The sequence below is a fragment of the Lissotriton helveticus genome, chromosome 9 (assembly GCF_964261635.1).
Source record: "Lissotriton helveticus chromosome 9, aLisHel1.1, whole genome shotgun sequence".
In the NCBI taxonomy this organism is placed as follows: Eukaryota; Metazoa; Chordata; class Amphibia; order Caudata; family Salamandridae; genus Lissotriton; species Lissotriton helveticus.
Window position 1 is genome coordinate 1,209,492,453 of NC_136070.1, and position 13,965 is coordinate 1,209,506,417.

Genomic DNA, 13,965 nt, shown 5'->3' on the forward strand with positions numbered 1-13,965 from the left:
GTGACTGGGGGTGAATGTTTCACAATGTTCAGCATTTCCTCCATTTTTAGGTCTCGCACCTGCGACGCATCGCGAAGCGATGTCGCAGCGAAACCTATAGTCGGCGAGTCTGCTTTCAAGGAGACAGGAGATGGGCACGCGCAGCATGCCGGAATCGGAGAAGGTCGCGCGCTCGTTCACCATCTCCTGTCTCTCTTGAAAGCCTCATGCACTTCTCGCATACACACACAGCCACAACCCCCCCTGCTTTTGTTTCGCACAGGCACAGACACGCACGCGAGCGCGCGCACACACACACGCACACACACACGAGCGCACATACACGCACGCACCCACAGAGACACACCACACCCCCCCCTTGCCGCCGCCACCCCCCGTACAACTAAGCCCCACTCACCGCGTCGGCGCCACTCCGGAGTTCTGCAGCCTCCGCGGGGCTCTCCCTCAGGCATGGGAGCCCCGCGTCACCACTGCTCCTCTGGGTCAACCACTCCGTGGGCGCGGGCTTCAGAAGACAGAAGTCCCGCCCCACGACAGGTTTCGGTTTCAACAGTGCACTCTCACGTCTTGTTATTAATGTCAGCAATAACGCGTTTTGGCTTTGAAAAGTCTTGGTCACATCGTGGTAGCCACCATATTGGATACACTTTCTATTCATAGTCACTCCAGCACCACAATGCTTGCAATAGGCATAGTATACCAACTAGACGAGCTAGTAATCCGCTAGTAATCACGGGATGCTTCCATGTTGATTTAAGTTTGTACCTCATTTAACTTCAGTTCACTGTTGAATTAAAATTGCAAACGAAATTCAAAAACTGAACGTGAACAACCACCTTATTATGCAGGCAGTTACAATACATTGCCCAATTGTTATTAACACAATTGATTCGAGTATTGCTCATGAAAAACTCATTACATCAAAAATGCCAAAGGCATATGTGAATAATTGTCACTTTTTATCCACATGGTTTTCCAGCCCAAGTGGGCATACATTTCTAATAAATTGTAAGGAACGTACCCAGGAAAAGATTTCATAAATTACTGGTAGGGGACATTGCATAGTGCAAAAATGCCCCTTTCAATCCAGCCCTAGTGGGCCTATGATATTATTGTTCTACGTTAAAACAGTACACGTGTGGTGTGTTTAATTTAACCCCACCGACTATACGCAGACGTTCTTTATACACATTGTGTGCAGACATGTATGTTCTGAACCAAAACCAGAAGTTTCAGGACCCAATTAATTAATTGGGACATTGCACTTAAAATTAGCACTAATATATGCCTGATCTAATCTAAAAAAAATCATGCCAGGCAAATATCTAACGTATTGTGACAAAGTCTAACATACCTACCCTTTTTAAACAAAGCAAAAAAAGGAGCTAAAAAGGGATTAAGGAATACTGGCTATTTGTTTTTAGGTCTCGTCCTTTACCATTCCGAAGGAATGGGAAATGGCGAGAATTCAAGTGCTCGAACTGATTGTCAAACCACCGCATTTTTTCGTGGCGTTTTCTTCGAGTGCACGTGGCCACAGGCACGCGTTTTTGGCCCATACACTTTCATGGCCATCTGTTCCTCAATGTCCCTCCCACCCTTCGTTTGATCTTGCCGCGAGTTCAGGCTAATGGCCCTCCCCCCTCCCCCAGCACAGAGCGTGCATCGCGGCCGCACAGCACATCAAAGGGCTTCTCCCAGCGTGTGCGGCTTCTCCTCCCCTAATTATGTGGCCGGCCGTACTTGTGTTTCCCGGCCGCTTCCCGGCCGCTCTTGTATTTAATTAGCAGCAGCAGCATTTCTCCTGCGCCAGGCCACATCAAAGGCTCTGTGCCACTTTCACCCACACAGCAACACTTACAGACACGCAACGCCACTCACACCCACGCAAGCCCACTATCATCCACGCAACACCACACTCACCCAAGCAACACCACTCACACACGCAACGCAACTCATCCACGCAACGCCACTCACACTCACACCCGCAACGCCACTCACACCCGCAACGCCACTCACACCCGCAACGCCACTCACTCACGCAACGCCACTCACACACGCAACGCCACGCACGCAACGCCACTCACGCACGCAACGCCACGCCACTCACGCACGCAAAGCCACTCACGCACGCAACTCACACACGCAACGCCACTCACACATGCAACGCCACTCACACATGCAACGCCACTCACACACGCAACGCCAGGCTACACATCATAAATCACAATCATTTGCAATGCTATAGGTCTCCCATTTACTTAAATTGAACATAATGGCATTGTAAATGACAATAACTTTCAAAAATTTTTACTTTTACAATAAATTGAAAAGGCATTGTCGTTTACTATGCCAACAGCTTAAAGTTGCCTAAATGCAAGACTTATTGCATTGCAAATAGCCAATAGGGCTCGCTTTTGGGACCATCTAAGTGTTTATGCATGCGACATTTTATGTTGTTGCAACAAGGAAATTATGCTGCATAACTACTTATAAGGGCCCAAAAGCGAGACCTATTGGCAATGCCAATGCTTGTTAATGCTATCTAACATTGTTAGTAGACAGGGCTTGGTGTCACAGACTATAGGTGGTGACGCGGATGTACTGCCCATGGTAAGTTGGGTGTTCGAAGGGCAGTGATTCGTCTTCATGGTAAGTTGGGTGTTCGAAGGGCAGTGATTCGTCTTCTGCGTAGGAGGGCATGTGACCTCTGTAAATCAGGCAACCCCTCTAAGTATTTAGGTACCTTGTGAAACCGTGTCTCTTCAATCTAAACCATCTTTAACTTTCTGTTTCAGTTATTCCTCATGATGAATCTCTTCAGGCTCCTTATCTTTTGCAGCAGTACCAAGAAGCCACATGTACTTCGCTTAAGAAGCAAACATCTGGACTGAACTGGACACGCCAGTGCTTTAATGCTGGCACAAAGTTGGTAAAATATAGTACTGTTAGTTTCATAGTGGCATTGTTAAATGCACAAGCTTGTCTGTTGCCTTGATGCAGGTTCTAAATGCATCAGCTCTTACATCTTTCGAGAAGAGCAAAAGAAATACATTGCTGGTATTTTTTTTCTGAGGAAGGTGGCAGCAGCCCTACCCTCCTCTGGTTTCAAAAGACATAGTAGAGGGGCTTAATTTCTCTCTCCCTCAGGGCTCTGCAGATGTGGGGGAGGCTGGCGAGGTCGTGGGAGGCAGATCCGTACCCTGCTGCTGCTGGCCTCTGAAGCCTCACCAACCACCCCCGACACCCGGAAACCAGCGATTGATGACTGGACAGCCCTCACCACCGAAGACACACTGAAGACAATGAAGTCACGCCGAGGTGAACCCCCTCCTCAAGAAACCCTCAGCGGACCCCACCGACCTCAAAAACTACAGACCCATCTCCCTGCTCCCGTTCCCAGCGAAAGTCATCGAGAAAGCCATCAACAGCCAACTCGCCACATTCATTGAAGAACACAACATCCTCGACTCCTCCCAATCCGGCTTCAGAAAAAAACCACAGTACGGAAACCGCCCTCCTCGCCGCAACAGACGACATCCGCACCCTACTGGACAAAGGAGAAGGAGTAGTTTCTGTCCTGTAACTCCACTTCTGTAGTAGGGGGTATGTCTGTGTATAGTCATAATCTAGTGAATAGTCCCGCCCATGTGCGTGGACCCCGGAGCAATCAAAAATAATCTCTTCAAGTGTCGAAAAATGCAGACCTGCACAGACACTTGAGAGAGAATTAAAGACAGATAATGCAGCCTATTACCCAGGCTACACTGTCCAGTAATTAACCTAGAAATTCCACCCAAAAAATCCACAAAACAGCAAAGCCTGTACAGATTCCCCTTGCTTCAGCAGCAAAAACCCTCTGGAATGATAGAGAGGAGGATCTGGACAGACAAGCCCCATAGGCTGCCATTATGTGGCTCAGAACAGGATACTGTGCCTTTAAGAGAAACTTCCAGAAACTTCACAGTATCCCAGAATGCACTGCATGTCCCTTTTACTTTCAGTTCTTTTTGAAGGCGTAACACGCCAGACCTGTAGCATTCCTTACATGAATATCTCTCTCTCCACCGGGGAGGAGGGCGGGCGCTTATGACTAACAGAGACACCCCTACTACAGAACTGGAGTTACAGGACAGAAACTACTCCTTCTGTAGTAGGGGATCTCTGTGTATAGTCATAATCTAGTGAATAGAATGGCAAGCCCATCCCCACACCAAAGCGGCGGTGGAGAAACGAGAAATAACACCACTATTGTGCGAACAGATTTCGCAGCGAAGCCTGCCCAACCTGAGCGTCTGCTCTGGCATCAGTGTCCAGGCAGTAATGCTTAGCAAAGGTATGAACCGACTTCCAAGTGGCCGCCTTGCAGATTTTTGCAATTGGAACATTACGGAGCAAAGCAGTCGTGGCAGCTTTGCCCCTGGTGGAATGAGCCTTAGGTTTACCCCCTAAGGTCTTATTAGCCTTTTGGTAACACAATTGTATGCAGGACACAATCCACCTCGAGATGGACTTAGAGGTAGCAAGACCTGTCCTGACTGATCCATAGTTGATAAACAATTGGTCCGACCTACGAATATCTTTGGTTTTATCCAGATAAAATGTCAACACCCTCCGAACATCCAGGGAATGTAAAGACCTTTCCGCTGGAGATGAAGGATTCTGAAAAAACGTAGGCAAAGTTATAGTCTGGTTGACATGAAAATCAGAAATAACCTTGGGAAGAAACTTAGGGTGAGTACGCATAACAACCTTAGCAGCATGAAATACAGTATAAGGTTCATGGCAACACAACGCCTGAATTTCACTCACCCTGCGGGCCGATGTAATGGCCACGAGGAACGCCGCCTTCCAGGACAGGTGCTGCAACGAAGCCTTATGAATAGGTTTAAAAGGCTCCTTCATCAACCTGGACAGCACCACATTAGTTCCCATGAAGGTGAAGGAAGCCTGACAGGAGGAAACACTTTCTTCAAGCCTTCCAAAAAGTCTTTGATCACAGGGATCTGGAAGAAGGAAGTCTGTGAAGGGCATTTCCTGTACGCAGTCAATGCAGCCAGATGGACCTTAATGGAATGGACATTAAGGCCAGACTGCGCCAGATGTAGAATGTATGGAAGGATGACATCTTCCTTAAATGTCGTCGGGTCATAGTTCTTGGACTTGCACCAGATGCAAAACCTCTTCCACTTGTAAGCATAAGAAGTCCTAGTGGAAGGTCGCTTAGCCTCCTTCAGTATGTCCATGCAATCTTCTGTGAGATTAAGATGGCCATATTGCACTCTCTCAGGAGCCATGCCGCCAAACTCAAAGACGATAGGTTGGGGTGCAACATCAGCCCCCCGAACTTCGTGAGAAGGTCCGGCCTGCACGGCAACTTCATGTGAGGAAGGAGAGACCGGTGAAGCAGGTCCGTGAACCACCACTGCCTGGGCCATTCCGGGGCAATCCGTATCATCCGCGCCCTGGACTGGGACAGCTTGATGAGAACCGTCGGAATCAGGGGAATGGGTGGAAAAGCGTACAGAAAGCTGTTCGACCGGTTGATCCATAACGCATTCCCCAGCGTCCCCGGCTGGTAGTACCTGGAGGCGAAGTCTCCGCATTTGCTGTTTTCTGCGGTGGCGAACAAATCTACGTCTGGAGTTCCCCACCTTGCGAAGACTTCTCCTAGTACTTCGTCGTTTATGACCCATTCGTGGTTTTCCTTAATCAGTCTGCTCAGTGCGTCTGCCTGAACATCTGCACACCTGGCAGATGGGTGGCCGTTATCGTCAGTCCTCGGGTCAGAAGCCAGTGCCAGATCGCCTGCGCCTCCGGCGACGGGGTGCGTGATCTCGAGCCCCCCTGCTTGTTGAGGTAATACATCGTGGTTGTATTGTCCGTCTGTACAAGCAAAGAGTTGGTCTGGAAGGACTGGTGAAAGGCCTTCAGTGCCAAGTGAACAGCTCTGAGTTCCAGGAAATTGATGTGGTACGTGGACTCCGTCTGGGACCACGTCCCTTGAATCTGTAAGTCTCCGGAGTGCGCTCCCCAGCCCTGGAGAGAAGCATCCGTCACGATAGTCTGAGTGAGAATGTCCTTGTGGAAGGGAACCCCTCTGAGGAGATTCTCCGCTGAACACCACCACTTCAGAGACTGAAGAGCATGCAGAGACAGTCGTATCTTGTCGTCCCAAGATCCTCTCCTCTGGTCCCACTGATCCTCCAAGCACTCCTGCAGCAGTCTCATGTGGAGCCGTGCGTGTGGCGTCAGGAAGATACAAGAGGCTATCGATCCCAGTAGAGAAGACACCGTCCTCACTGTTGTAGAAGGAGTGGTCATAAGAGCCTGAGCCTTCCGAAGAAGCGATAACCGTCGCTCCTCCGAAGGAGACACGCTTGCTGACCTCGTATCGATGGTGGCCCCCAAGTACTGAATGCACTGGACCGGAGTCGGGACAGACTGACATGTTGATGTGCAACCCCAGCTTGTTCAAGAGAACGCACGTCTTCTGGAAGTGCGCTTGAGCTTCCGAGAAGGAGGAGGCCTTGATCAACCAATCGTCCAGGTACGGGTAGACAAACACCTTGTTCTTCCTCAGGTGTGCCGCTACCACTGCCATGCACTTCGAGAAAGTCCTGGGCGCAGACTTCAGCCCGAACGGAAGTACTGTGTACTGATAGTGATTGGTGCCGACTTTAAATCGCAGGAACTTCCTGTGTTTGTGTGCAATGGGCACATGGAAGTACGCATCCTGTAGGTCTATTGCACATAGCCAGTCTCCCTATTGCAACGGAGGATAAATCTGATGCAACAACAGCATGCGAAAATTCTCTCTGCGAATCCATTTGTTCGCCTGTCACAAGTCCAGAATGGGCCTGAACTCGTTCTTGTCCTTCTTGCGGACCAGAAAGAACCGGGAGTACAGACCTCTTCCTCTTTGAGACAGAGGTACGTCTTCTATCGCCCTTTTCCTTAACAGGATATCGGCCTCCGCCTGGAGCTCGCGCAGTTGATACTGCGAGCTGACCGGAGGAATCGATGGAGGAGGGCTGGTGAACCGAAGACTGTATCCATTCCAAACAATATTCAGCACCCACTTGTCCTGAGTAATTTTTCTCCACTCTGCCAGAAAAAATTGAACGCTTCCCCCCCCCCGGAGCGGGTAACGGATGAAGGGGAAGTAACCGCTCAGGGTCGAGACCCGGCCGGGCCTTTGTTAGCTGTAGAGGACTGCTGTCCACCTCTACCCTTCTGGCGCTTCTGGAAGGGTCTCCGGATCTGCTGCTGTTGCTGCTGCTGTCCCGAAGACTGTCCTCGTCCCTTCCCCTGGGCACCGAACCGTCTCTGGAACGGGCGGTAGGACTTCTTTTCTTTGGGCTTTTCCAAGCCCACAGCCGTCAGGGTCTCCGCCTCCGCCTTCATGCGGGCCATCTCATCATCGGCATGTTTTCCGTACAGTGTTTCTTCCGGAAAAGGGCAGATTGGCCACCCGCTGCTGGGCCTCCGGCTTGAGTGACGTGAGCCAAGCATGACTGCGCTGGTTGATCCCGTGACAGTAACCATGGGCCGCCAACAGCGAGATATCCGCAGCTGCGCTGATGACCTGGTTTGAAACCAGCATCCCTTCCTTAAGTATTTCTAGGAAGTCCTCCTTCTTGTCACGTGGCAGAAGGTCCATGAACTGTTCCAGGGAGTCCCACAGGGCACGGCTAAACCGCCCCAGCAAAGCCGAATCGCTGGAGGCTTTCATGGTCGTGGACGAAGTTCCACAAGCCTTCCGAATCAATCCATCGGCTTTCCTCATCAGTCGGCACGGTGGAGGACGGGGAGGTAGAGTGTAACTTCCTGGCCGCCGTCACAATAACGGAGTCGGGCACTGGGTCCATCTGCAGGAAGGCCGGGTCCGAATCCGGTGCTCTGTACTTCTTCAGAAGTCGGGAGGGAGAGGCCTTAACCACCGCAGGCGTAAGAAACAGCTCCTCCGCAGGTTCGACCAGCCCTGGCACCAATGGCAGTAGAGGGCGAGACAGATGCTGTCGGAAACCTGGGCAACGAAAACAACCTCGGAGGAACCGGAGGAGGCTTCAGTGGCACCTGAGGTTGAGGTACGGGTTGCGGAAGCGGAGGCAAAGGCGGAGGGGTAGGAACCCTCGGAGGGGGACCCCTCGGCAATGGCGGCGGAGGCGTAACCTGCGCAGGCGTATACACCTCGGAATACACCGAGCCCGGTGATCCACCACCAGCCTGGGACGTCGGAGAGCCTCCCATGGCATCAGGCCTCCTCAACCGCTTCTTCGACGTCGAAGAACGGTGACCAGACGGCGAGCGTCGGCCCCTCGACATCGAGCGTCTCTTCCTCGGCGTCGACCGTCGTCCATGCCTCGACGTCGACTTCGTACGCCTCAACGTCGATCTCTCGTGCCTCGACGGTGACCTCTCGCGCCTCGACGGCGACCTCGACGGCGACCTCGACCGCCTCGACGGCGGACCACTACTCGATGACGAGGATCCCCTCGACGACGTTCTCCTCCTCTTCGCCGACGGCGGTGTCGCTTCGACGGCGAGCGCCGACGCCGGGCTCTTCGACGTCGATCACTCGACGTCGAGACCGACTAGGATGGCGACGAAATCGTCACCGGAAACGTCGACGGCGGTCTGTGCACATCCCTCGACGTCGAGCGCCGACGGCGCTTCGCCCCAGAGCCCTGGGGGGACGGGGGACGGGGAACAGACCGCAGTCATTCCTCTCGACGTCGTGGTCGCTGCAATCGACCCAGACGGAGAGTGGGCACGTTTGCTGGTCTTCCGGCCCCTGGGGAGCCCCCCCAGAGGCCTCAGCATGGGTAGAAGGAGCCCCTCCAGACCCATCTTGTGCCTTCAGCCTTCTTTCCTCGAGTCCCTGAAGCCTGATCTTCTTTCTTTCCTTCAGGGTCCTGCCAGAGAAGCCCTGACAAATCTCACACTCCTCTGGGACATGGGAAGAGGGAAGGCAGAAGATACACACCTCATGGGAATCCGATTTGGCCTTCTTCCTGGAGCACTCCGGGCATTTGTCAAATAATGCAGGCATATTTGACATCAAAAAGGAGCAAAACCCAAGAAGAACAGCACTAAAGTACTCTAGAAGCACTCAAAACGAAATTAATAGTGAAAAATCACCAATAAACCCTTGAAAAGGGAGAGCTCAATGCTCCAGAGTCCTGCTTGCAGGAGCCGGAAAAAAGAACTAAAAGTAAAAGGGACCTGCAGTGCATTCTGGGATACTGTGAAGTTTCTGGAAGGTTCTCTTAAAGGCACAGTATCCTGTTCTGAGCCACATAATGGCAGCCTATGGGGCTTGTCTGTCCAGATCCTCCTCTCTATCATTCCAGAGGGTTTTTGCTGCTGAAGCAAGGGAAATCTGTACAGGCTTTGCTGTTTTGTGGAATTTCTAGTTGAAGTACTGGACAGTGTAGCCTGGGTTATAGGCTGCATTATCTGTCTTTAATTCTCTCTTAAGTGTCTGTGCAGGTCTGCATTTTTCGACACTTGAAGAGATTATTTTTGATTGCTCCAGGGTCCACGCACATGGGCGGGACTATTCACTAGATTATGACTATACACAGAGACCCCCTACTACAGAAACAGTAGCCCTCATCCTCCTCGACCTATCAGCTGCGTTCGACACAGTCTCCCACCGCACCCTAATACGCAGACTCTACGACGCAGGAATCCAGGACAAGGCCCTCGACTGGATCTGCTCCTTCCTCTCCGGCAGGACGCAGCGGGTAAGACTCCCCCCTTTCCTCTCGGACCCCACACCTACCGAGTCCCCCAGGGCTCCTCCCTCAGCCCGACGCTCTTCAACGTCTACATGGCTCTACTTGCCCCCATCGTCAGAACCTACGGACTCCACATAGTGTCATACGCAGACGACCCCCAGCTCATCCTCTCCCTATCCAACGAGCCCAACACCGCCAGACGTAACTTTCGAGAAGCCATGGAAGCCGTCGCCAAATGGATGAAAAACAGCTGCCTACAACTAAACACCAACAAAACAGAAGTACTCATCATGGGCCCAAACCCCGACGCCTGGAGCGACACCTGGTGGCCCACCGCCCTCGGAAACCCGCCAACCCCCACAGACCACGCACGCAACCTGGGAATCATCCTGGACTCCGAGCTCAAAATGGACCGCCAGATCAACTCTGTCTCATCTTCCTGCTTCCACACCCTCCGCCTCCTTCGTAAGACCTTCAAATGGATCCCCCTCGAACACCGAAAGACAGTCACTCACGCCCTGGTCACCAGCAGACTCGACTACGGCAACGCACTCCACGCCGGAATATTCAAAAACCTCATCCGCAAGCTACAGAACATCCAGAACGCCGCCGCAAGACTGGTCCTCAACCTGCCAAAACACTGCCACATCTCCCAGCACCTGCGCACACTCCACTGGCTCCCCGTCGAGGCGAGAATCACCTTTAAGATGCTCACCCACGCACACAAGGCCCTCCACGGCACCGGACCAGCATACCTGAACAGCCGACTCAAATTCCACGCACCCCAAAGGACCCTACGATCAGCCCAGCTCTCCTACGCCGTGGTCCCCCGCACCAGAAAGACCAGATCGGGAGGCCGCTCCTTCTCCTTCCTCGCGGCCATGGAACGCCCTTCCGCTCCACCTCAGACAGACAACATCGCTCCCCATCTTCGCAAGAAACCTCAAAACCTGGCTCTTCGACAGACCCCCTCCTTGATGGAATGGAACCAACCTGCACCCCCCCCCACACCACTAGCGCCTTGAGACCCTTACGGGTGAGTAGTCGCGCTTTAACAAACCCCTGATTGATTGATTTAATTAATTTCTCTGGAGAAAAATCCAGTTGCATATTAAAATAATGTCATAGCGGTTTCAGTTTTAATTTAACTAGTGGAGTATGTTTCATACTTCCAACCCAAACCAATATTCCGCAACTAGATCCAGTAGAAAGCATTTTTAATTGGTCAACTGGATTATTACTAAGGACATGGTAGAGCTATAGTGTGGAGTCTTTGAAGACCAGGTTTTGATTACTCTATTTTATATCATCACGTTTGTGTAGCGCTTCCACCATTAGCATGGCCTCTAGGAGCGGTTGGTTCATTGGGGATGTCTGGGTTCCAGGGTTTCCTAAAAGACCACGGTTAGAACCTCTGCAGGATGACCGCTTCAGCATTGTGTTCTGATGTGTTCCTACCACAGCACGTCCAACGTGTGATGTGGAGTTTGAACATTGGGTTAAGTTGCACAAAAACAGCAAGAAACCATGTTGGTTGAGTGATGCGGTCTGTCAGTCAGTAAAACAACTTCATCTGTTACTCTTCAGTAACATAAAAGTACTTCAATACATAACATCAAATAAAACAATAAACCATCACTGTAAAGAAACGTGCAGAATAAAAACCTTAAAGCATTCAAAACAGCTTTTAATTTAGACAGGAGCCAGCGTCACTTTTCGGCCGTAGCACAGCAGACTAATGTATTATTCAGTTGTTTCAGGAATAATAAAGCTGGTCTACACTGTATTACATTAAACATTTTTTTTTAAAAAGGGAGGACAAATTTTCTTCTTAGCAAATCATAACAAGCATTTGCAATGCAATAGGTCTCGCATTTACGCGAGTTTAACACCTTGGGAGCTTCGTAAATAGACCTCCCCAGTGCTGCGCTGTCCATTATCCAGTGCTGAACTGGACGTCCAGCGGTCGCACGCAGCACTGGGGAGGTAGTGCCCGTGACGACCGTTGGCCGACGGCAGCACTTAAGGTGTTAAGCTATTGGCATTGTAGAGGACAACGCTTTTTATTTATGTTTTAAAAACAAAAACAAAAATAAAAGGTATTGTTATTTACAATGTCAGTAGCTCAAACTTGCGTAAATGCGAGACCTATTGCATTGTAAATGCTTGTTTTGTATTGCAACAAACCTAAAGAGTGCAGGTACCCATGGCTTGAAAAACAACAGGCAAACTGTCTCAATGCAGACAAAATGGATTTTTTTTTATTTGGCAATCCCTCCTGCCGGCCCTCATGTTGGTGGTCAAAACAATTGGGACTGCCACAGGTACCCACAGAGTCTGCAATGACCTCAGATTACATCAATGCCAATTGGATATTCAAACATCATACCAAAAAATGGTCTTCCACTTGCTTTCATATAGGTTTCATACCTTAAGACACTGGCAAAGCCAAGAGGTCGGGCTTTAAGGGAATGTTGTAAGGCAATGAGAAGCATAACAAGTAAAAAGCATGGGAATGAATAAGTATTTGTGTGTGCAAAGAAGTGTAGAATAATTTGTGAAGGTTAAAATGACAGGTGCACTGAAAAGCCAGACTCAAAACCCATCTTAATGAGACAACCCTCCGCCAATCTGTGCTGAGGCCAGAGAATAACAAACACAATAAATTATTTAGCTGTATAAGACACCTTTACAGCATCACAAGGTCATATCTGTGCCTCTGAAAGTTCAAACCCAGCTAGCTGGAAAAATAAAATGATCACAGCTGCCTGCAGGGCAAGCACTTTTTTGTGGAAGCACCAAAATTCTGTCCAATCAAAACATGTGCTCCTGGCTCCCAAAGTGCCAGTGGAGCCAAAGCCCCTCTTTAGTGATGTTCACATAATTGTCTGGCAACAGCTGCGCTGTCCAGTCGGACCATTTTATTAACAAAGTTTTATATAGCGCTGGCTAGACCTGGAGATATCAGAGCGCTTTACATGAGGATCAGTGAGTTACAGGTTCCATAATTACATAGACAAGTGTAGACAAAGGAGAAAAGAAGAAACAGGAGATTACACAATAATGTGAGATTATTAGCAAGTACACACGTCTAGGCTAGATTATAGCAACGCCCTATTCCTGGCGGCCCCAGAGTCAACCCTCAATACGCTCCAAAGAGTCTAGAACGCGGCTGCCAGGCTGCTCACCGGATCGGCAAAAAGATCTTCTGCCAAACCTGCCCTTAAGGCCCTTCACTGGCTGCCGATCCGAGCAAGAGTGAAATTCAAGTCCCTCTGCATTGTGTTCAGATCACTTCAGGGCGTCGGCCCTCCTATCCTGAGGGACTTGATCCGCCCTTACAAGTCGCTGCGCTCCCTTCGGTCCGACCATGGCAATCTGGTGACAATTCCGAGATCGAAGAGGGCACGGTCTGGTGGCCGCCGGTTTTCCGTTAATGCCGGTCAGCTGTGGAATGCCCTTCCAGTTGCGATTCGGATGGAACCAAGTCTGGGGACATTTCGGAAAGCCCTGAAAACCCACTTATTCCCTCTTGACGTCTGACTTTTCGGTGCACGCTGTTGGTAGCTTTGTGTTTCTTTTAGCGCTGGGACGCTCTAGGGCAGCCATGCGCTCTACAAATCAATTTTCATTTCATTTCATTCATTATGGGGAGTGAAGAGGTAGAGAATGGTACATGGGGGTAGGGAATGCAGGTAGGAAAACATGACGGGGAGGCGAGGAAAACGATGTCCGATGTTCAGCTGGGTAGGTACCGGCTGAGTGGTGAACCAGAGACAAACTCCTCTACAGCTGCATATGACAGCTCCACTAGGAAACAGCCAATGTTGCTCGGGCACAGCTGCTTTACATGGGGATCAGCAAGTTACAGGTTACAAAATTACATCCAGTACAGGAGCCAAGAATAAACGTAAGGAGAAAAACAGTGATTACATCGTAACAATAGATCTTAACGTATCAGCTGGAAAGGGGAGGTAGCCACAGGATCATGGAGGGAGGAGGTGGTGGAGGGAAAGAAACACAACAGGGAGACCAAGCAAAACTATGTCCAATGTCTGGCTTGGTATGTGACTGCCGAGGGGGTGAACCAGAGCCAAACTCTTCTATAGTTACCTAAACAGCTCCACCAGGCATTGGCCATGTTGCTCCCATAAAAGAGATCTTTTCTTTCCTGCCTGATCGAGAAAGAAATCTGTGGTACAGGCCGTAGTAATTTCTC

At 50.4% G+C, this 13,965-nt stretch overlaps 1 protein-coding gene across 1 annotated transcript in view; it reads right to left on the bottom strand.

Annotated features, from left to right (window-relative positions):
- The window catches only part of LOC144782354 (protein SSUH2 homolog), a 288,587-nt gene that overhangs the window by 186,351 nt on the left and 88,271 nt on the right, over positions 1–13,965 (bottom strand). The gene's annotated exons all lie outside the window — the stretch shown is intronic.